We start from the raw sequence: 24,733 nt of genomic DNA on the forward strand, positions 1-24,733 counted from the left end.
TTGACTGCAAAGATGCTGATGCAAGTTCTTACATTATTTAAAACAGAGAACTCCCTTCTGTGTTGTTAGGGAGCCCAGGAGGTGACAGGGTGGGATCTCAGAGCTCGCTGCAGGGCTGGGGATTGGCAGTGCAGGCTCAGGCTCCTTTCAGAGCTCAGTGCAGGCTCAGGCTCCTTTCAGAGCTCAGTGCAGGTTCAGGCTCCCTTCAGAGCTCAGTGCAGGCAGAGCTCAGTGCAGGTTCAGGCTCCCTTCAGAGCTCAGTGCAGGCTCAGGCTCTCAGCTCCATCCCTGTGGATCCCCACCTGCCCTCCCATCTCCACCACGAGCATCACCCAGAAAAGCATTTCTTCCCTACACCCACAGCAGCTTTTATAAAACAAGCTGTGCTTCATTTAGTATTATTTTAACGCAACTTAAAATCACCTGCTTTTTTTTCCTCTTCTTTTTTTCCCCCCCATGCTTTTTCTGCTGAAGAAGTGGAAATGAGCTGCTGTTTGAGTGGAATTCTTTATGCTTTACCCAGAAAAACCTTTAAAACCTGAGACAAGGCACATGCTGCAGAGACCAGGGGAACACAAGCTCATCTCTTCCTGGTGACCAGCTCCCTTGTTCTGTCACGCTAACAGGAAGAAATATGCAGTCACCCTTGCTGCATATTCTGGCAGGGTTATTGTCAACTTATTATTTTTTGACTCAGAGCCAAAAACGAAGGGCATTTGCATCTTGCAATTTTGCTGTTTGCTTGTCTTGCTTATGTTGCTGGAAATGACCTACAAGGAGTCAACAGCAGGCAGCTAGGACAACACAGGAGTGGAAAAGAGATGAAGCTGGGAAGTTCATATCTCACCCTGAAACATCCCACAATATTTAGTTAGTGAGAAGAGAGCAATTAAAAAGCACACGGATGTTACATCTATAGATTTATTCTGATTTTTCAGGGGTTTGTGTCATAAGAAAGCACATATGGGATTTGGATTTCTCCCTGAAAAAAAAAAAAAACAAAAAAACCCCCACACAATTAAAATAAATATAGCAACCAGATGCTAGACCTGTACATGGAGATGACTCTCATTAACATCCATGCAGTCAATGCAGAAAAAGAATCCACCTTGCTTATTTTCCTTTGTTTTATATTCTACTCTATCTTAACAAAATTGTTTTGCATCTTAAAGTCTGAGGATACTTTATTGGAAGAATTTACATAGATGTGATAATGAAACCACCCAAATATAATTTACTGTAAGTGGCACTGAATTATATAAGCAAGAAAAGGTGAGGATTTTTGTGAAATATTGCTTGTCACAAAAATAAAATAAAATAAAATACAAAGTCTTAAGAATAATATCTTCTTAAAGACAGTTTTGCATAATTGTTTTGTACATCTGACAGGGCTGGAATTCGAATATACTTTTTTTTTAGGTGTCAAAGCCCCAGCATTGACTGAAAGAGTGGTGCACTCTGCAGTCTTTGGTGCAATGCCTGGTGCATTACGCTCACGCTGTGAGACACCTCCTCTCTGCTTATGAAATGGTTAATTTTCAAAGATAAGAAGAGTTGCTGTACAGCAATCAAATGGAAGCTAATGCACACCTAAGGCTGCAGGCTGCAGCTTTCTGAGCTGCTGGCATCGCACGAAGAGTGGGGAGAAAAAAAAGGAATAAAAGAAACCTGAATGTTAAATGTGTGAAGAAAATATTCTCTATCCACACCTCTGCTCTGGTGACAATGAAACTTTACACACGTGTTGGTGTTGGCCCATAGACTTCCAGCAGCACTGTAGGCACCAGAGCACCTACACAAAAAAGAGGATAAAAAGACTGCCTTTGCGGGAGGGGGGTTCCTTCTCACCTGTCTCCTTCACAGGAACAATCTGATCAAAGTCCCTGGAGTGATTTTCCTGCATGCAGGCAGAGGGATTTGATGGAGGAGGAGAGCAAAAGGGACAGGCAGCCTGCAAATTCTGTGGGTGCAGGACGTGTGGAGAGCCAGCCCTGAGTCCCTGCAGGGCTGGGGGGCACTGAGGCACCAACGTGGGTGCAGAACACCTCTAACTCCCTGTGCTTCACTGCCCTCAGAGGCTCTGGGAAAGCAAAAGAGAATCCAAGCATTGCAAACACTCTCTGAGTGCTCTAACCCCCTGTTACCAGTAAATCTCTCCTTGAAACGTCTGATGTCATCAAAGGTGCCTTTCCAGGTCACTGTGGTTGTCCCCTCGTGCCACGACCCTCCGAAAGCCAGCGATGCTTTGGTGACCTTTGTCTCAAGGTCACAGTTTTATGAACTTGGCAAATGTGTTTCTTACTCCTCTTCTTTTGAACACTTTTCTGGTGACAGCTCTGGAAGGCAGCCTTACACTGCAGCTGTCTTTTAGGATTCATCAAGAGGATTTTTCAGGCTGAGTTGCTTTTCCCAGGGTGTGGAGCTCGTGCTGGACGGCATCTTCCTGGGTGACATCGTTGTGGGGCAGGTTCCATCCTCTGTTCCAGGTTTGAAAACAAATGGGAGCAGGAAGCAGTGAGAGGCTGCTAAACAAGGCTCTCACACCTAATTATCATCAGGCAAAATTAAATAAAAGAGAAATGTTTATGCAGTTGGTAATTACTGAGCACAACATTCACGGAGCAGCTTGGGCAGATCCCTCCGGCCGATGCAGAGGCTCCAAAGGAGAAACAGACAAAGTTTTTAGTTCTCTTCTTCTGTGAACAATCCTCTGTACCCTCCACTTTGTGATTATTTATTTCTGAGGTGAGTAATTATCAGCTGTAGAGAGAAAGCTGCTGCAGTGTGAAGAGCAGTGAAGCTCCGAGGGGCGGGAGGGACGCGCACATGGATGTGCCCTGCCAATGTCAACCAAGGCCACCTGCAGCTGCAAGGGCTCTTCTAAAGACACCTGAGCCCCAAAACGGGACAAAAGTGAGGCAGCACAGTGTGTTTCTCTCCTTTAGAGCCAATGGAGGCTAAAATGCCTGCTCCACCCAAAGGGCAGGGATGCTGAAGCATCCCAAAGGACTTTCCCTGCCCCTTGAGGGGAGCAGGAAGACTGAGGCAGTGCACACTGGGTGTGCACAGCCACAGCTGTCCTCAAAAGGGTCCCACCCCCCAGCTGATGAAAGCACAGTCACACACAGGTCATTGTAAAACACACCAGCCCTAAGTGTCCCTTCCAAAAATAGCAAATCAGAGGAACAGCACCTTATCTGCCCACAGGCATGTTCCTGGGTGGCTCCCTGGGGAAGAGGGACCAGGACCAGCTCTGCAGGCAGCCCCCAGACACCCATCACTGACTCAGCAACTTCAGGCGGCAGAAAAAAATTATTCCAGGAGGTTAAATTGATTGCCAAGGAGGTCCAGCAAACCTGACAGCCTCGGAGTGGCTCAACTTCATTTAAGTTATTTCAAGGCAATTCCAGGAGGGCAAAGAGGAGAGCGGCACAGGGAGCCACCGACGGCCAGCCTGCTCTTAAAGAGCACAGCTGCATTTTCTGAGGTCATTCTCTTTTCTACTTCTTCTTCAAGGAATACAATTTCTTGCAGAATGAAACCTTTTTATTTTCTGGTTGTTTGGGATTTTTTCCCTCATTTTTAATGCCTGGGTGGCTGCCGAGAAGGGCAGGAGCTGGCCCAGTGTTCAAGCTCTGAACCAGGGAAGCAGGAGCAGTGCTGGGTGACTGCATTTCAGGAGGCTGTGGCAGAGCCCACACGCAATTCCACAAGCACTGCAATTAACTATTGCACTGTTGGGTGCCAAATAAATTACCTGAGTGGCTTCTCTGAGGCACTTAGGCTGTGGAGCAAGCAGATGATGTACTATTCACCAGATATTTTCATAAGTAGGAGATAAGAGAGGCTGGAGGAGAGCAAATCAATGTCTTTTTTAGATCTATGGTGCTTGAAGCATCTGTCAATGGTGAAGAGTAAATATTTACTTTTCAACATAAAGTCCATATAATCACTTTTCTATCAGTCACTTACTGCTCCTGAGTGTTTCTTACTACAATGTTGATATTTGCATTAGCTACTTACCCTGGCTCTGAGATTCATACAGTTGTCAACTGCATTTAGACTTCAGCTGAAAATCCCCGGGTCCTGTACCACAGCTGCTGCAATTGCTAATGGCAATTGAAAAGAGAAAGCAGTGATATTTCCTACAGCAAATTGCAGGCAGAGATAAAGACAGAGCTATGGCATGAAGGTTATAATAATAGGCTTCCCCTGTGCTTATTAAATTCGGGATCCCATTGGATTCACAGTGTGCAGTTGTGGGCAGGACATGGTGAGGAAAACTTAAATTTGGAGAAAGGAAATGTTATTAAGTCCATTTTATTGCTGGGAGAACTGAGGCATGGAAGTTGAAAGTGACCTTGCTCAAGGTCAGAGGCAGAATTGTCTCAAAAATTGAGAAACTGAACCCAAGTCTAAAAGTTGAGGGGTCTGCAAATTGCCACAGGACCATTCCTGCTCCTTGTACACTCAGAACTGACAGGAAATCACCTGTGCAAATGCTTTCAGATAGATGAAGAGAAGAAGTAATGTTGTTTGACCTGGGCAACAACCAGGCTCAATCTGGTACAGAGGGGAAGAAGGGAGGCACAGCCAGCACCAGGCACAGCCAGTGGCCAGGAGTGGACACTGCTTCAGCAAAGGGTCCACTCTCAAAGACACCCAATGAGCCAATTTAAAAGCTTCAGAAACAGCTCCAGATATCCTGCAAAAAGCCTTGAACAGCAACTCCCATCTCAACCATCAGAAATTACTTTTCACACTTTGCAAGCAGAGGGAGAGCCAAGAACTGGTGGGGCAACTGGAGGCAGCTGGAGTGGGACAGAGGCACGGGGTGCCCAGCTGGGTGCCCTGTCTGTGTGACACCGACTTCACACTCCTGTGGGCTTTATTCCCAGTGTTTTGGAATAGACAGAGTGAACCATGGGGCCTGGTGCATTTGTATTGCACCTGTGCTGCTGTGTAAGGCTGTGGTGCAAGATCCATGATGCCCCTGGGCCTCTAGGCTTTTTTATTTTTTTTTTCCCCTCACTTTTACAGCACAGAGAAGAGGTGAAGGTTTGCCTGAAGGGTGGGTGCTTGTGGGGAAACCTCAGCACGGCTCTGCCTTGCCCACTTCTGCTCCAGCAGCCAGAGAGCTCCCCAGCATCACCCAAACAGCAGGGCTGGGAACCCAGCAGAAATGAACTCTGCCCATGGCTAAAGGGCAAGGGTAATTCTGAAACTTGTGGGGAAAAAACCAACCAAAAAAAAACCCAATTCAAAATCTCAGCCAAAGAAATAAACATGGTTTATGGTTAAACAGGTCCCAGCAATTAGCTGTGCTGGGACATTAATCTCAGCCTGCACCTCTGCTGGCCGTGCTCCTGCCTAGGAAACGCTGCGGGCCGGATCCTGGCTCGGTTACTCCTGCTCGCCCCCACCTCGCTTTCCAAGCAGTAATTCAAGTTGATGGAGCTCCTCACACAAAAAGCAGCTTCTCCGTATGCAGGTGGCAGGACGTGGCCAGCAGATCAGCATTTCGTGCCTGCCCGCTGCTTCCCCCTTCCCTTCCCTCTCTCCCCCATCCTTCCCGCAGCCAGTGGTCAGCGTTCTCACCGCCCCGGCGTGTTGACATGCCAGAAATATCTCTGCTTCGCTGCCTGTGCTCTTGGAAGTATTTTGCTGCTCTCTCACCTCTCCATGAGAGAGACACATTCATCTGTCAGCTTATCGGAGGAATTTCCAACAATCTGTGGCAATGCTACAAGTCTCAATCTTGCTGTAAGTACCTAAAGCCAATTAGCATACAAGATGTTTCCCTCTCACGTAGTGCACCACTGGCCTAAGGGCTTTTTTTTTTTTTTTTCTGAACATCGGGATTTTTTTCCCCCTTTTTAATTTTCTTTCCCTTTTTTTCAGGGCTGCTAGCTGTTGAAGCACACAGCGGCATCCTCCCAGCACAGACAGGGAATGGGAGAGGATCCAAATGGATCAACCAGGATTCGTGTTCTTGTGAAGAATCCCCCAGTGGCTCAGCCGGTGGCAGAGGGATGCGGGGAACCGGGGGGATCCCGCTGCCCGGAAGGAGGCGGGGATCGGGAGATTCCCCTTCCCGCTCCAGAGGGATGCGGGGGGCGGAGGATCCCTCTCAGCCTGGAGCAGAGGGATGCGGGGGATTCCCGCTGCACAGGGATGCGGGGAACCGGGGGCTCCCACTGCCCGGAGGGTTCCGGCGGTGCAGGGAAGGGGACGCGGCCGCCCGGGCTCGGAGGGATGCGGGACGCGGGATGAAGGATACGGGATGCGGGATGCAGGATGCGGGATGCGGGATGCAGGATGCGGGATGCAGGATGCGGGATGCGGGATGAAGGATACGGGATGCAGGGTGCAGGATGCGGGATGCGGAATGAAGGATGCGGGATGCAGGATGCGGGATGAAGGATGCAGGGTGCAGGATGCGGGATGCGGGATGCGGGATGCGGGATGCAGGATGCGGGATGCGGGATGCAGGATGCGGGATGCGGGCGGGATGCGGGATGCCGGGGCCGGGGGAAGCGCTCCCGCTGGCCGGCCCGGAGCGCTGGAGCTGCTGTTTCCCACGAGTGCCCTCTCCTGGAAAAGGCTCTCTCCACGCGTGCCCGCCCCGGACACAATGACGGAGGATGCCGAGGTTTAAGAGCGGTGAAGTTTCCCGTCTCCTCCCCCTCCCCGTTCCCTCTGGCCCGTGGGATGGGTGCCAGCAATCCTGCCGGTGGTACTTCTCTCCAGCCGTACCTTTATTTTGGGGCATAATTAATCCTTTTGGCGTGCCAGCTTCCTCCTGCCAACGGAGCCCAAACGAGGGGTTGTCCTTGCCCATGTGCTGTCAGCTGGGTGATGGCCAGCAAACTTTGTCCTTGCTACCAGACATCCAGCACGCCTTGAGTATCCTAAAGGATAAGGGACACCCACATTCCACATTCCTGGGTGTTTAATTTGGGATAGATCCATGCATTTCCCAAAGATTGGATTTAAAGGCTCAAAGCTGCTGCAGCAAAGCTGGCCCGCAGCCCTGTGGGGTGTTTCTCATAGCCCTGAGGATGTTTCTCATCCTCCTCTGAAAACGAAGCTCTGATATGAGCACTGCTCCCAGAGTTGTTTTCATATGGGTGAGGATTGGGATATTCTTTGCACCTCTTCCCTGTAAGAACCTCTCCCTTCCCACCTGTGTCACCAGCCAAAGCATTCCAGGAGAGTGAATCCTTACAAAAACCCTTTTCTTCGAAGCTGGGGCCTGAGCACCTTTACCATGGTTCCATCAATAGTTATTCCTACAAGCAATTAAAGCGCCCAGTGAAGCGGTGGCTGCTCAGGAGACAAAGGTCCTTCCCACCACGACATCCCGGCAGATGAACCGGTTCAGAGGAACTCAGGCCAATTTATTTCTTGATAGATAATGATGCCAGTTCTCACCAGGGATCTGTAATTTTCTATTGATGAAAACCTGCCTTTTCTGATTTGCAGGGTTATCTGTCTTTCTCGACTTCAGGCTCTTGCCAAACTCGCAGGCAGCCCTGTGAAAGTGCTGTGTCCCACAAGAGCCATGTATTTTAATATGATGTAGCTTTCTTTGCCCTGGAACCGGGATCAGTTCTCCATGCTGACAATCCATAAAAGACCTAATGACCCATCTGAGGAACATTAACCAGCGCTGTGGCCGTTCCAGGCAGTGTTTGTTTGTTTTTTGCCCCCCTGCTTGGGAGTGTAATTTCTGGAGAGGATCTTTGGGGGTGAGTTGGATCTTCAGAGATCTTTTAGTGTTGAATAACTAAAAATCAAGCCATGCTTTGTTAAGAGCTGCAGTGGGCTCCAGCAGGGTCAGCAGTCTGCAACAACCTCCACATACCCTAAAAAGTGAATTTTTCAGGCGGAAACACATTATTGCTTTCGCCAAGAGCTTGAAAAAGTGACTGCTAATTTAAAGGAATTTTTGTCTTCTAACTTAATTGTCTCTGCTTATAATTTAGTGCCTTATAAAAGAGAACTATTTACGCCCAGCTGTATTTCATGATCTATATTTAACATTTGTGTTTAGCTGGGAATTACAACCATTTGGTCTCTGAGAAATGGTTGAAAAAAAATATTTAAATGCCAAAGGAATCTTCTGAGGTCAGAGCCTTTCTGCACTGCTGGGTGTGGAGGTGGGACAGAGAGGATCCCCACCATCACCACCACCAGGGCAGAGGGGAGGGCTGAATTTGCAGGGGAAGGTTTGATCCTGGCCACCCCATCCCCAGCCAAAGTGGTTTCTGGTCTCTTTTTTCCTCCCAGTTCATTTTTGGCAGCTGCCAAAGGAGTTTGCCATCAAAAAGGCTTCTCACTGGCAGGCTAAAGTGGTGGTCAGGGTGTTGAAGCCCCAGGTGTCCCAACTGAGAACTGAGGAGGTCGTCTCACCTGTGATCATCATCCCCAAGCCCTTGGCATTTTACAGCCAACACCAAGACAAACGGCTTTGCATCAATCCCCCAAGATCTTTCCTCACTGCCTCTGAACCAGGCTTAAAATCTGTTTGTTCAGGTGCTTGTGACTCCTCCAGCCTTCAAGAGTCCTGGTAGACGCTGAAGATATTCCCTTTTTAATTTTCCCTTTTATTCTCCTTCTTTTTCTTTTTTTTTTTTTTTTTTTTTTTTTTTTTTTACCCTTGGAGTGCCCTAATTATACAGAGCATTGATTTTACAATGCATTCATGGATTGATTGTACTGCCATGCTCCTCCCACAGGAAACAGCTTGCACACGAGCACTTTTTGATCTCTCCAAAGTATTCCCTAAGGTGAATCAATGGCTCTTGCATCTTGTCTCTTGCTTTAGTCTAGGGGAAGCTGGAGATGTCTTGCTACTGAAATGAGCTTCAAGAAAAATATTAGAAGGCAGAAAAAGAGAAGGAAAATTATTCACTTTTTTCTGCCCAGAAAAGATTGTCTCATGTACAGCAAAATATGTTCTTGTTAGCATAATGTTCTCATCCAGCTCAGCCAACTGCAATCTTGGAGAATGCATGGGAACTTCCATATAATTATCTTTAATAAACTGGCCAAGATAAAAGTAATGATATCTTAAGACACATAGAGCATAATAAAATATATATCTATATAAAAGCCTATCTACATCTCTGAAATGACATGCTAAAATTAGAAGAAAGAGGCAATTTATGTGTTTTATGGCTTTGGCACCTCAGAAACAGAGATCTTGGATACAGCACTGTTAACCAGACCAAACTTTTTAAAAGACACCATCTCTTTTAGCCTAAATGGAGGGAATTAGCTCCTGTTCCCAGTGATTCCCTGTGAGCAGGGTAATGGATTACACTCAGATTCAGGCTGAAGGCTCTAATCCCTGTGCTTTAATGACTGTGCCTGCCTCCAGCCACAGCCACAGCCTTGTTCCAAACCCCAAATCCATGGAAATCCCCAGGAACGTCCAACCCTTTCTGCATCCAGTGCAACCAGATTAAGCAAAAGAAAAAAAAAAAAAAACAAAGCCTTGACCTTGAGAAATTCTTCCCAAATTATGGATTAATTCCAAATTAGCACTGAGACTTTTGCTGGATAATAAGGGGGCGATTCCTGCTGCCAAAAGCTTCCTCTGAAGGGTTTGATTTCCTCTTGGGTTAATCCTGGCGAGCACACTCCTGCCCATTAGGATGCTCGGTATTAATTTCAGTCTGCACAGAGTTCATTCCAGCAGGCTCTGCTGAGAGCTCCGCTGATTGCAGTGCTTAATTACCAGCTGAGTATCATCTCTTTAGCATGCGGTGGCATCGTGCCAGCCCCTGAGGGGTCTTGAGCCCTGAGTAGGACCCCAGGGCACTCGGGGATCCTCATTCTGCCCCAGCTCCACGGCCCCTGCCAAACTGGCCATAAGTGCTTCCCTTTACTCAGCAGTTTCCTGGGGAAAAGCTGGTAGGACAGAGAGGAGGAGGAGGAGGCAGATTCCTCTTGTTCAGCAGCTCACCAGGGTCCAGCCCGGAGCTGGAGGATGCCAAATAGCAATTTTTAATCTGGGTCTGCCCAAGGTGATGATGCTCTGCCCACCCCTCCCTGCCATGCTGCCTCCAAACCCTGCATTGCAGCACAAAGTTGGGTTTCTCCATCAGTTTTCAGGAACACAAACACCCACCCCTGGAGCACTGCTGTGCAGGTGTGTAGGTGCATGCAGAACATGCAGTTATTTGTAATACACACACACACACACACACACACACACACATATATATATATATGCCTATGAAATATAAAAGGAGGTTATTTCTTACTTGGCATGCTGAAGGCTCTGATTGCTGGGTTATATGAAATATTTAGATCATGCACAAGAGATAAGTCACAAGATATAATGTCGATGTACGATGGGAAGCTAGACTTTATTATCACAGGTGTAAATTTTCACACCTCTGTTATCAATTTTGCAATTATAACTGGGTTTCCTGGTAAAGTAATTTACTACTCACTACCATATAGGATGAAGAAAATGATCATTTATCTACCTTCAACTCAATTAAATATTCATCATTCCCCAAAACATGGGGGGGAGAGGATTTAAATCACTTCCAAACTGTTCTCCAGATTTTTTTTTTTTTAAGAAGAAGAAGTCTGCTTTATAAAAAGCATAGATTTGATGCAAAAAAGACAATAGGAGCCTAATACATCCAGGGATGCGGCGCAGATTTGGCTCATCAGTCATTTGTGTTATGGGAGTCCAAAACAGTAATAAAATCAACACAAATCCAACTTCAGTGTGAGAAGAGAGGCTGATTCTCGAGTCAGATGAAAGCAGCATCATTCCAGCTCTGATTAAAGCAAGCAGGTTGTGTAGAGAGGAGACCGTAACAAAGTTTGCTCTTGCTTGTGGTTTTCAGCACTGAGCAAACATTGCTCATTTTTGCCTCCTTTGGAGACTTAATCTTTCATACAAGAAATCTGGGATTGCCTTGCAAGTAGAGAATTTTGGTGTTTGGGTGCAAAAAAAACCCTCACCTCAATCAGAATTCCTCAGGAGCTTCAGTCTCAACACCTTTCTCCTCCTGTCCTGCTTTTCTCCCGTCCTGCCTCTGCTCTGCCAAACCTTCCATCACTCAATCTGTGATGTCTCGTGGCTCCAAGCACGCTCCTGTTGTTGGCTAATTCTCAGTGAGACTTTTATTCCAAAGGCTTCTCCAACAGCCTGATTATATAATAACAGCTTGCTCATTACCCCGAATATAAATAGTTGAAATATCCCCCGAGAATGGACACAGCTGGTGGAACTTCCCATATTAGCACCACATTAATATTTATGGCAGCACTGTGTAAGTATGCAAAATATTGGCATCCCTCCATGCAAAAGTTTACACATCTGTCATTAATGCCTCTGCCCCAACATCACAGGCAGGTCAGGGAGCCCGAATCCCGCCTGAAATTCCGATGAGGCGGCTCCAGCTCTCACCCAGCATCGTTTTCTCTGTGGCTGAGTCACCCCTGGGTGTCCGGGAGGGGTGACAGTCCCCTCGTCCCAGCGGTGCCCCCTGTGCCCCCCAGCTGATGTACCGGGGTTTGTTTTGGCTTATGAAGTGAAATATGGAAGGACGTGATGAGGACCAGCTAATTGTACATATAACCTTTAAGATGTCTCGGACAGGATTCCAGCCTTCACCTCGGGCTATAAAGAGAAAGTAATGGGGCCATAAACACACATTTAAGTGTGCCTTTAAAGTTTAAGGAGAATTTAATTGCGGGCGCTGGGGTGCCTGGGAGCAGAGCCCGGCACAGGTAGGGTTTCCTCGGGAGACGCTCAGCCAGGACCAGGCTCAGCATCGAGCTCTGAGGCTTTGCCTGCCCCGAGGGGAATTGGATTGTGCTAATAAATGTCCCAGCTGCAGGTCAGATTGTAAATGAAAGTGATATTTAATGGCCCAGATCTTCCACTGGTGTAAAGCAGCCCTGTGTGCTGCTCGCAGGGGCTCTGGCTTGGTTTAAATCCAGGTGTTCCTGACCTGTGGGCATGACTTTGGGAAGCTCTTTGGAGCCTGGTGCTGGTTGGTAAACTCCCAAGGATGGAGCACATGCAAGGAGCCAGTCCCTCCGGGTTCACAGCAGCCTGAGCAGATGCACAAGGGCCCCTCAGTGTCTGCCTTCTGTCCCCAGGGCAGGTCCCAGCTCCCTGCATCCTGGAAAAGGAAAATGGAAGAGAGGAAAGGGGAGCTTTTTTTTTCTTTTCCTTGTGGTGTGACTTTTAGTCGTGCAGACCAGAACACAGATGCATCTGTGGCCGTCTGCAGAGCAGGTACAGTGCCCCAGGAGGGCTGTGCTGGCCAGCAGCGGGTGCCCTTGGGGATGTCACAGGCAGCAAGAGAGAGCTGTCCCCAGCCTTGTTAAGGCAGTGGGATTCAGTAAAGCATCAAGAAGCAGGAGCTGGGCAGGCTCAGTGACAGCAGCACACGTGATGGTGCAGAGCAGGGATCAGACAAGCTGCTGGTTTATTGCTTTTATTTAATCTAGAAAAAGCTGTCATTGAGGGGAAGCAGAGTAAAAGTAAGCAGAACAAAACCCAAAATTCTTTTAACAGCTACTCATCCCTGCACACCCTGGGGCTCCAGTTGTCCTTTCCCAGCCTGTTTGCAGCTTGGGTGCAACAAACTCCCACTTGACAGCCATCTGATGAACCCTGAGGCCCTGATAACCCTGGCTGACCCCTACGGGGGACATGCAGACATCAATGGCATGTCTGATGGAGCTGCAGGAGGACCACCAGCTCAGCTGCCCTCTCAGAGGTTGTGGCTGGAGAATGGAACACTCCAGTTGTGCTCTCAGGCTGGTGTCCCACCAAGCTGCTGCAGCACCACGGTGCAGCTCTGAGCTCAGCATTGCTGTTCTGCAGTTTCTCAGCTACTGCTGGGGGCTTGCCCTGCACCAAAAGCTTCACATTTTTCAGGAGAATGGACATCAACTACACAGCAAGTGGAGGCCAGCTGGTGGTCAGCTGCAGGCCTGTGGAGATGGAGGAAGGGACACCATCCATTAGCCAATTCCACATTCCCCTCAGAGCCAGCACTGATGGAGCAATGGACAGTCTGCTGCCAGCTCTACAGACAGCACGGGGGTCTCCACCTTGGGAATGTGGGGAGACATCCACTGAACAGCAAATATTCGGGGAGAATATCTCAGAGAAAGGTGGAAGCTCAGCCTGTGCTCTCACAGGCTGCCCCAAGGTCCCTCGAAGCTCAGGGTGCTGCAGGATGCAGGTGACATGACCCTGCACTGGCATGGGGAGGTGACAGGCACCCAGCCTCAAGAACCTCTGTCCTCTCCGGGGCTGTGCGTAAAATTAATTGATGAAGCATAATCGCTGTATCAATGCCTTTTTTAGAAAAGATAAAGTACACTTCAAAGCTAATTTAGGCCTGCAGACAAATGGCTTAAAGAAGAGCTACTGTACTGAAAAATGGCCGTGTCATTTTTTCCCCAAATCATAGTTTCAATGCACACAGCCTCAGCCTGACATTCTGAATTATGGCTTTTATTAAACATTAGTAATAGAGTGCACTTAAATCATGGTTTCCCTGTAAAAGAGAGATGTGTTCAACTCAGATCTGCACATTTTAATGCCATATTTCTTCCTTTTACTCTCCCCGCAAGATAAATTTACTTACTCCACAAAAATGTTTTGCTGAAAAGAATAATTCATCCTTCAGTGTCCATCTAATGCACCTTGTGAGTAATGTGAAACGATGCAAAAATTACAATGCACCGGCCATGTCTGGAATGCTTAGATGCCTCCGAGTTAGAGGTTATGCACACAGAGTATTGAAATTAGATTTAACAACTATCATCTTTTACAATGTTGCCTTGATGATTTTTTTCCCCTTTTATAGCTTTGATCAGATGCCTTCTGAATACATTGCTGGTAACAAACCTCACAGTCTGCTGCTCTGCAAGCCCTGCTAAGCTCTGAGCCAGGTTGCCAATAACTGCTTCTTTTTCTTTTTTTTTTTTTTTTATAAGTGAGAATATTTGTAGCCACAATTTGCTCTAGCGGGCGAAATTCAGATTATATTTTTACTCCGTGAGTAGATCGAAAATAGGTGGTGGGGTAAGCAGACAGCTGTGGAAATAGCATCCTCTGGGTACCAGCTTTTGCTGTGCTGAGCCCCAGCCCTTGCAGGGTGAGGGCATGCCTGTGCCCTGTGGCTGGGGACCCTGGGAGAGCTGGGCATCCTCAGCACAGGTGAAAGGGCCACGGGCTCCATCCCAGCTCAGGTCCCCAGCCCTGGCACGAGCAGCAGGCAGAGCATCTCGCTCAAACTCCTGCTCCAGCCGTCCTCTCTGGGTACACACAGGCAGAGCCAGCCCTGCAATGTGACCTTTGTTCAAAGGACAGCAACTGTACCATTGAATCAATGTCCCTCTGCCAGGAGCTCTGCATTGGAGCTGCATTGCAGTGTCAGCAGCAGGGCTGCTCCAGCTCCAGCTCTCACCTGAACGCACCACGACCCGCTGACACCTTGGGGAGTGGGGGTGCCACAGCCCTGCACTGGTGCTTGAGGGGGACAGTGGGTTTGGGGATTGCCAAGCTCCTACAGACGCTGAGGATGCGTGTTTGTGGAAATCTGATGCTGTTAACTCACTGTGGAGTTTGACTCACAGGGAGAAGATGGTATGTAGTAAGTACTGCAAATCTTCTGCTTTATTTATTGGTAGCATGGTAGGGATAGTAACTGATCGGTCCCCCAAGATTCCTCCAATGTTGGCAGCAGAAGCAGTATCCCTCTCTTTTGTCAGTTCCAGGTCCCTGGGGCAGGAGAAAACACAATTCCCAGCTACACTCCCTTGGGACTTCCCAGCCCTGGAACTCACACTAACACAGCACAGGAATATTTATGATTTATAGGGGTTTTTTGTATTGATACCTGGGACTCCCTGCAGGGTTATGATCCCATTATACACAGCAAATAGAAAAACCAGTCTTGTGGATTGTTTGCAAGAGAGCTATAAAAATGTGACTAAGAGAAGCAACTTCACCTACCCCACACAGCAGTTTAGCAGGGAAATTTCTAATGGCACCTCCATCAGCTCGGAGTCTCAGATTCAGAGCCTCAGAGAAAAAGTTTGTCTGAGTTAGCTGCTCTAGGATGAGTCCCCAAAGAGCATGTAAAGACTTCTCAATTTGACCTGCTGAACTGAAGTTGTTATTAAGACCTAAAATTATTGCTGTGCTGTTGCTCTTTGGTGGATGACAACAGGAAAATCACTGGACATTGGCAATGAATTTATTGATAGCTTGGTGACTTTGGCTGTCTTCACTATGATCCCTTCCACTGAACTTCAGTTCCATTCAAATTTCCTCTCAAAGAGCACAAATGCTTCCAAAGAGAAGTGGAAAAACCTCCAGCACATTAGCTAATAGCACATCAGAGGAAGTGCCTGGCTGCGACGGTAACCTCAGTAGGCATCTTTACATGGGAGGACGTAAACTGTCTCTGAATTATTTATTGAACCAAAGTCATCAGATTGGACAATTAACCTTGAAAACTTAATTTAAGCACCATAAAAGAAACATCTCCTGAAAAACGTGTCCTCAATAAAAGCCAGAAGCACAAACTGTAGCAGGTTCTGCCATGGTCCATTGCAGGAACCGGGAACTTCAGCGGGTTTGTCCCTGAGGAGGGATTAGTGCTGGAGGTGACTTGGCAGAGAGGCAGGAATTTGGAGAGCAGAGCAGAGCATCCCTGGAGCTCTCTGAGTGCTGCTCCAAAGGATGCTCCTCCATCACCAGGGCAGCAGAGGCATCCTAGGCAGCCACAGGCTTTGTGTGCCCTGCCCAGCCCCAAACCCCACTGCTGCTCCCAAATCCCTCATTTCCCCACAGGGATGGAGACAACGCAGGCACACAGTGAAGTGATGGAGCTAAAAGAGTCAGGTGAGTGGAATTCTTCCAAAGGATTTTACCACACAAAGGATTTTACCCAGCCTGGAAGCTCTTTGGAAGCAAAAGGCAGTTTCCCTCCTCAGTGCCCTCTGCTGTGTATGAGTTCCTGCTCCAGGCTGGTGTCTGCTGCACTCTTCTGACACCACTAAATGAGGGAAGCTGCAGAAGGCTTCAGCAATTTATTCTGTTTAATTTCCTCCACAAAGGTGTTTTATCCTCACTAATAAAAAGAGTGGAACTTGATCATTTCTAAAATATTGTCCCTTCTAAATCTTTATGGCTCAAAGTGGACTGAGATCATTAGAAGTTACTTTATGTGCAGCTCAATCAGCTCCAAAGGGCTATCTCAGTCACTCCGTGCTTGCTGAGAGCAGATCCCATTTCCCAGAGGCAAAAGGACAATACTTAATCACTTCCTCACTTGTTAGGTGTTTTAACAAGTTGTATTAAGCTTCATCAGTTGGAGCTTTCATGCCAGATTAAAAATGACAGTTCACTTCTCTGTTATTATAGGGCATCATTTGTTTTCTTTTATTTTGCTGGGCACTTGCATGCCACTGTAATTTCACATGAAAATATATGACTGATGTCACCCAGAAGTAATTAGGTTTTAAAAGCCTTGATTGCAATAGACACGGACGTTACGGCTTTATGGTGCCACTGCTTTGCCATCCACTTTATGGCTGTTGATTCTGCAAGTATTTCATAGATCTGTCAATAGGAATAAGTCAGCTGATGTTGACTGGAACTATTAATCAGAAAGAAGGAAAATATACATTTTTATTCCTGCTCTCAGACTTGATAGCTTGGTAAAAGCCTCCCTACCCAGCTTTGCAACACTCCAGGGTTCCCTCACTACTGAAATTAGAGAGATGTAGGGAAATCCTGGGCTTCTTCAGATTTATAAACAAATTGTTTTAACACACTGTGTTGGAGAGATCTGTTCTTTGCCACTGGATATGGCTATTGTACGTTAATGCACAGGGAAGAACACATTTAATTGTTGCAGCCTTCCAATAATATTTCATAGGGATTCATCTGATTCCAGTGAGGAGGGATGGAGATGTTGCCGTCCTGCTGTGCTCTAGGCAGAAAGTGGGTCAGAGTCAAGAGCTCAGAAGGCTGCATTTACAACTCAAAACTCAGCTCTGGTAGTGTGGGATTAGACCACTCATGTTAAAATGCATTTCTGTGGTCATGACAAATCTAGGAACCTCCTGGTTTGGCAGCCAGCAGGGAAACAGTGGAATACAGGGAGGTGAGATCCTGGTGCTGCTGCAGGTGAGTGGCCAGCATCCCTTGACCTCAGTGGGACTGGGAGTTTTCCCAGCCAGCTAAATGCTGATTTGAGTTTCAGAAAGATTGAAAAGCTTGGGAAACCAGGGAGGATCATTTAAAAGAGTTTGTGTGCAGCCCAGCAGTCTGAAACACTTCACAGTGATCAAAACCCCTCAGGCTTTTGTCATGAGAGCCACAATAAAGAGTTCAGCTGCTGGTTTCTCTTGTGACTTCAAGTTCCTCATTTTAAACAAAAGCTGGTCCCTTTCCACAAAAGCAGAAATTATAGATCTTCGTTTTTAATGGGCCTTTCTCCTGATGCCACCTCAGTGATAAGGTGCTCCTGTAGCAGCAGTGAAGGTGCCCTTGGGTAAGGCAGGCCCAGGCCATTCCCACTGCTCACCCTGAAAGCCAGCCCCATGAAATGGATGTGCTGGGACCTGTCCCAGTACATAAGAAGGTCATCTTGCCCTGGTTACATCAACCTTTTAATCAAATCTTGGGCGAATGTCCCAGGTGGCAAGAATGGACTTTGTTGTGCCAAGAACAGCGAGTCCATTCCAGAAACAGGGACTCGATCCCACCCAGTTCACTCCAAAACACATTGGCTACAGCTACAAAACCCTTTGAGTCCAGTAAAGTGTGGGAAAGTGGAGCTTTTCTCTGGATTGCTGCGCTGTCCCTGCTTTTCCAGAGCTGGAGCCATATCCAGAGACTGATCACACCATCCTTGGGAGGCTCAGCCATCCAGGAGGCACCAGGAAAGTTGGCAGGTTCAGGTGCCAGCTCCTGTGCACCAAAGAAACTAATGAGGAGACTTCCATCTGCTCCTGTTTAATGAGAAAAGGATTTCTCCTGCACTGTTGCCATCATGAAAGGAGCTCTGGCTTCCTTGGGATAGTTGATGGTCCCAAGGATTTCACCATGCAGGGAAGGCATCATCTCCTGGCTTTCAGAAAGTGCTGTGTCTGTCTTTCATCTGCCCTGAAGAACCTTCTGCTTGACTCCTGAGTAAAATATGGGCTGCTTTAAACTTTCCTTTTCCTTTTTTTTTCTTTTTTTTTTTTTTCTCCCGCAGAAGAAAATTCTAGACAGCAAACACAGGAAGAAAAAAGGCTGAATTGCCAGCAGATAAGCCCAATTTCACTTGACCCCTGAGCTCTGTCGGTCACTCCTAACAATGGGATGTACTCTTATCTCAGCACACCACTTAACACCCATTAATGCTTTGGGGAGTTAGTCCAGCTCTTTAAGATCCCCATGTAAGGATTTATTTCAAACACTGAGATGAGGGGGATGACTGCCTTGAGCAGCTGCAATCTGAAGTGCTGGTCTGTCCTGCTCAGTACTCTGTTCACTGTAAAGCTTTAACCCAGTGGATTAAGGACCTGTAAAAAAAAAATCACTTAGGGCAGATTTGCAGCTGGTTTGAGTTGGGAAAGCTCCTGCAGCACACGCTGGTACCAGTTCCCTTACTGCAGCAGCACTGGCATTGCTCCACAAATTAATTCATCCAGGTTCATTGCCTGATGGCTGTGTTGATTTACATGAGAGCAAAGTCTGGTTCCTCACCAGTCCTGACTTTGGATGCTAGTTCTGGAAGTTTTCATGTGGAATTTGAAGTTTCTCTGAGTTGTCTCCATTTCTTTTCAGTCTGCGGGAATGGCATAAAAATTCAGGCTGTACTAAAAAGAAGAACTTCTAAAATGATTTACTCATCTAATTATCCTGAAATAATTAAAAATCAGATTAAACTAAATGTTGCTGCAAACTTTGCTCTGTTCAGAAATTTCCAAGGAGAGCTGAGACAGATGCACAGGTTTTTCAAGTTTTTACAAATTTGTTTGCCACTGCTGGGCAGAATTAAGAACTTCAGTGCAGGTTTGTAGTTTTGACTTTATAATAGAAACAAAATTAAATTGACATACAAAAGAGAGCAGCGTTCCTATATTCCTGGTTACAGTGATTCCAGCCACAATTTGGCTCAAAACAACAGACCCTTCTCAAGGAAAGAAGGGCATCAGCTGAGAGCTCCAATGCTGCTGGAAAAGGGTTCCCAGACTGACAGCAAAATTTACTAAATCCTTGTGGAGGAATGGCAGAAAAACTGGCTTCGGCCTCTGAAAAAGAAAAACTACACAGTGAAAATAAAAGTGATAATTAAATTTTTTCTTACTGATTGGGCTGGAGTAGGGGAGCCTGAAAATTGCAGAAATTAGCTCATCTTTACTCTGTCTGTGTTTGTCCCAGCTGACTCTGTCCCAGTCACTGGTGGCAGTCAAAATTTTGAATGACCCCCTTCATATTTCCAACTTGTCTTAAGTTTCTCATGGATTTTGATTGAATGCAATATCTGACTCCAGCAAAGTGTGTTTTCCTTCTAAAACGCTTTTAGCCCTGATTCATAACTGGTAGGAAAAAATAATCTATGGAATGAAATATGCCGAGGGTTTTAAGCAAATATTTAGGCAAAAAGCAGCTGGTAAATCTCTAATGAATGGCTGGATGTAGAGCTAAGCCATAATTCATGGCATGCCAGCCAGAAGGGCCTAATCCATCTCCTCTGCTCCGAGCTCCTCATGACACCCCAGGAGCTGGGGCTGCTCTGTGAGCCCCCGAGGCAGGCAGCAGGAGAGGAGGTGCTTCCTTCCACAGGCCTCTCCCTGCCAGTGCTGGGCTCTGCAGCCAGAAGGTTTGCTGTCCAGGGTTATTTTCTGTGGTTCAGCTTCTCCTGCCCTGGTTTTAAGGACAGGCTGCTGTGTGGGGGGTTCAGGTGACAGAGGTTTGAAAGGACAAACTGATCACCCTTGTCAGATGTCACCACTGCTACATCCACCCATGCACTCCCGTTCCTCTCCACACACAAGGGCTTAATAAAATCCCACATATCCTATAAAGAATCCCATTTTCACTTTTACTTTAGTAACTCTTTAAAATAATGGGACATTGATACTGCATTACAAAGCAATTCCCCTGGATGGATCCATGGCACAGTCCTTATCAAGTGAGTTCAAGGTGATTTATGTTATCATGGTGATTTTGCATCTTGTTTATTACCTTCTAGAGATCACTTTGCAGTGATTTTTAAGGTGGCATGGAAATTACCACCTGAACTGTCTTCTAAATCAATGAAGCCTTTTCCTGCCCGATAATAAAGCTCTCTTTATGGTTTTCAATGAGCAGATATTAGCTAATGCTTAATTACTGTGGAGGGGCAGGTACTAAGCACAGGAGAGTCAACAGCATTAATAAAACTCTGAGAGTAAAAATAAATCAGGAGGTACAATAAGGGGGACATTAAGGAGTGAAATGTTCACCTCTGGCATTGCCTTGAGGGGACACCAGGGTGTCACTGTGACATCTCAGCCCTTCAGTGTTTCATGGACACCTTTCTCCTGTGAAGATGTTGTTGACCCAGCCCATTGTTGCCTAAATTCCCTCCGTGCCTGAAATGCTGCCCTTATCACAGGGCTGGGATTCTCTGCATTGATTCCTGACACAATTCCCCATTGATCTGGAAGAATCAATCTGCAGTTGGTGTGGAAGTTTCATATGAATGCATCAGAGGGGACAACCAGGGCGGGTGTAATGGGACAGGTCCTGGCCATCCTCAGTTTGTTGTTCCAACAGCAGGAGGAGGAGGCAAAACCCACACTGCTGCCTCCATCCCTGCCCGTGCAGGGGCTCACCAGCATCCAAACACTCTCTCCTCCATTAAACCAGTCACCTTCTCCTCTGCTTCACTGCAGGCTAAAAAATTATATCTGCAGTGCCCAGCATGCCACAAATCACTGCTGGTCCTTTCAGAGCATCCCCAAAAGCTCGATGCTCTCATCTGTCTCCCTGCTTTCTCACAAGGAGGCTTTAAAGAAACACATTTTCCAAATTTTCCCTGCTAAAGGATGTAATTTAATATGAGACTGAGGATGACTTCTCTTGTCACAGGACTCTTGGAAATGGTGCTGGCTGGTGGTTCAGGCACAAGTAAACGGCAGGAAAAAGATGAGCAGGAGTGAGATGGAAAAATTTCCCCACACCTGGGTAAAAAATCCCAGATTTTGGGTACAGGAGCAGAAGCACAGGCTGGTCACTGCAGGCTCAACAGCTTCCTTCTATTGGCAGAGTCAATCCCCCAAGCCACTGCCAGCCTGCACATCCTTTTGGATCTCATTCTTTGCAGCAATGCATAACCAAAGATGAATTACAACAGAAGATTTGAGGTTGTTTTTTTTTTTTTTTTTTTTACCAAAACATGCTGAACTCACAAAAATCCAGCATCAGCAATAAATTCTCAGCATAATCTTAAGAACAGGGTGTTTAAATGTGACCAACACTCCACAAAGAGCATGTTCTAACTTTTGTCTGATGCCTGCGTTGCTTCCACTTCTGAGCAGCTTTATTTTCATTCCCCAGAGGAGTTGCATATAAAATAGATCATTTTAGTGTTACTCCATAATACCTTCTTATAACTGATACATTGTGTAAATAAAACGAAACATTAATAAAAATGGTCGGTGTCTATCTCCGACTCTAATTTGAATACTTACAGGCAGGGAAAAAAACCCCAAACCTCCTGGAAGTGATGCTAACAAATTTCACAAACAAGACACTGAGAAAATGTGAGCACTCCAGGAGGAGGTGGCCACATGGCAAATAAATCCTGTTCCTTAAGCCAACTAGTTATTGTCTATAACGTCCATAAAACTCTTTGCACAGAAGACCCTTCGTGATGAAATAAACCATCAATCTCCACTGCATTACTATTCATTTTCCGTGTGTGCTGAGAGCAAATGTCATTCAAGGCATTACAGTTCTCTCAAACTATATTAAAATACATAGTCTGATGTTACATCTTTTCGAGCCTCTCTGTTCATAAATTGTCGCTGCTGATTGGAACATAAAACATATTTTATAATGCCATAAAGCCCCAGAAGATACAAGATCACTCATGTTTGTCTTTATAGCTCAGTGTGTAGGACTTCAAGATGCTAAAGCATTGTGAATTTCATAACAGCAATGGCCAGGGTCCTGTGGAGAGGAAGTCTTAGACAATCCCATAAAATATTATTACCATATTCCTTGATGACTGAAGCACCTCTGTGCAAAGAGCCTGAGCCCTTAACTTATGGACTGTAAATGGATGAGTTTTCCCAATAAATCAGCTTTGTTTAGGAGCAGAGTTATCCTGCCCAACGCTTAGCTTTGAATGTTATCTCCAGGTGTCAGAGTAATGATGACTTTTTTCATTCCTCCATTTTTCTTTTCTTCCTGATATGGCTAAGAAAACTTCCTTTCTAGGGATAAGTCCCCTGAGAAGCTGGTGAGATATTTCAACATATTAGGAAATGAGATCATGTTCTCAGTGATGTTCTGTGGCTCCATCAGACCTGCTATTCCTGGATCCTCTTTGGGGAGCAATGGCTCTCCCCTTCCCGTGCACTGAGATGCTTCTGTGTGGAAGGAAGGTTTCTGCCACCATCCCCTGCAATCCCTGCTCTCATGTACCCCCAAGCTTCAATTCAGACCTTTCACAGCCTGTTTACTGCACTAGAGCAGTGCCAGGATGGCCCATCCCTGAGCCCTGTGCTGCCAGGGTCACAAATCAGCACCCAGAAAAAACAGGGAGGGGGCAAATGCTGAGTTTGGACTTGGGGTTTACTGCAGCACCTGAAGGATTCAGAGACAACAGGGAGAGGGATGCTGAATCTCAGGTGCCTGTCCATCCCCAAAACATCTGAAGGGTGGCATTCTGGGTGGAAAGAAAATAAATACTAAAAAAAAAAAAATGGGAATGAAGGCTGCTGGCTGGCAAACAGACTCATTTGTCAGGAGAGTTGACAAACCCTTACAGTCTCCAGATATCCAATCTCTCCATATGACAGCAGGGACACAACCTCATTCTGCTCTCAGGAAAAGGCCCAGGAGGTGACAGAGGCCCAAAAACTCCATGATATCTGAACCTTGGGGCTGGCAGGCATAGCCCCAACCTGCTCTGCTTCCAGCATCCCAGACAGGTTTGTGTGAGGATCTCAGCAGCCCTGATGATCTAGCAGTTCAACAGGACACTCTCATCCCATGTGCTGCAGAGCTAAAGCCTTGGTATTCCTGTGGTTTCCTCTCTGCAGAAAGCTGTGCAGTATTTCCACCCCTTTAAAGGTCTATAAGAGGTCTCATCAAAGCCAGGTATAGTTTATATTGCAGATGGCTGCTGACATGATATAATCCACACTAACAGGCAGGCTGTTAAAGGTCAGAGTCCCACTTCACTTCTGTTATTAGCTTTGATGTTGGGAAGATGCTGAATTCCCTCCGTGTCTTTTTCTTTTAGAGGGAGAAAAGACACTGTTTACTGTCAGGCTCTTCATCAACATAATTGGTGGCCTCTCTGGAATCACCCCTTTGCTCCAAAAAGAGCTGTAAATCAGCTGGAGGAAGCCTGGTCTTTGAAAAATCTTCGAGCGGAAGAGGAACACGAGCAGCAGTTTGCAGGATCGGCTCCATGTCTGTGCCAGATGTGTGCAGCAGCCAGGGCAGGCTGGAGCCTTCCTCATCCTGCAGCCCTAAGCCAGCAAAACTGGTCACAGCTTTAAGACACGAGCATAGCAGAGCCCTGGAAACTCCTGGGAGCCCCCCAGGAGCTGCTGCAAGCTCTGGATCCGGATGGAATGCTCAGCTCCGTGTGCTGCTCCCATGCACAGCGGGGATGCTGCTCCAGCATGTGCATGCCAGGCTGTTGTGTGGCTGCTCCACACAGCCCCTGCCTGCTCCAGAGCCTCGGAGGTCCCTGAGGGAGCAGATATCATTCCTGGCCATCCAGGCTGTGCCGCCAGACCTGCAGCACACCAGCAAATATTCCAGGGAGCAGTCTGAGCAAAGTGAGGGGCAGTGAAGGGATTGGAGCGCCAGGGCTGCTGTCCTTGGAGCCCATGCAGGGCTGCATCCTCCCCTGCATCCATTTCCTGAGTGGGAATCCTCAGCCCTGTCTGCCACCCCCTTTCTAAACAGGACCCCAAAGGCATTTTTGCTGCTGAGTCCCTCATTCAGAATTAATACTGACATTGCTCCAGCTTCCAGCACACTGGGGGCTCTGGCTCCTGGAAAAACTTCTCATCTAATCTCAAGCAAGAGACATTATACCCATCTCCAAGTCCTTGGAAAGTCCCTGCTGACCTTGACCACTGCGCTGTGCGGAGCCCAAAGCCCTTCCCGAGGTGGGCAGGGCAGAGGGAGGCAGGGGCTGGTGCCACGCTGGGCTCTTTGATCGGGCAGTGGTGAGGCTCAGCCTGAAGATGGCACTACAGAATGGCTGGGGCGAGCGTGCGGCATCGCAGCGATTAATCCAGCCGCAATCCCAGCTCCTATTCCCCATAAAACGCGTGTCCATCTGCCGGGCTGGGGTCTGCTGGGGGGAAGGACAGCAGAGGTCACTGTGTGCCCGACAGACACAACCCCCAAATCCTCGGGAGAAAGCTGAGCTCTCCCTGTTCCCTGCAAAAGTCGGGCTTCCCAGAGCGAAACAGAGCTCTTGCTTTCCGT

General features: G+C 47.2%; 1 long non-coding RNA gene across 2 annotated transcripts; it reads right to left on the minus strand.

Moving 5' to 3' along the window:
* Positions 1-837: 837 nt before the first annotated feature.
* On the minus strand, positions 838-4,111 carry LOC119710186. 2 transcript variants are annotated; one of them, XR_005259515.1, is made up of 3 exons: positions 4,024-4,111; positions 3,758-3,898; positions 838-2,477 (listed from the first exon to the last, which is right to left on the minus strand). It is a non-coding gene; the product is annotated as an uncharacterized LOC119710186 (long non-coding RNA). The 2 variants fall into 2 exon arrangements; XR_005259514.1 differs by having other exon boundaries at positions 838-2,544.
* Positions 4,112-24,733: the final 20,622 nt, after the last annotated feature.

The sequence above is a fragment of the Motacilla alba genome, chromosome 20 (genome assembly GCF_015832195.1).
Source record: "Motacilla alba alba isolate MOTALB_02 chromosome 20, Motacilla_alba_V1.0_pri, whole genome shotgun sequence".
Lineage (NCBI taxonomy): Eukaryota > Metazoa > Chordata > Aves > Passeriformes > Motacillidae > Motacilla > Motacilla alba.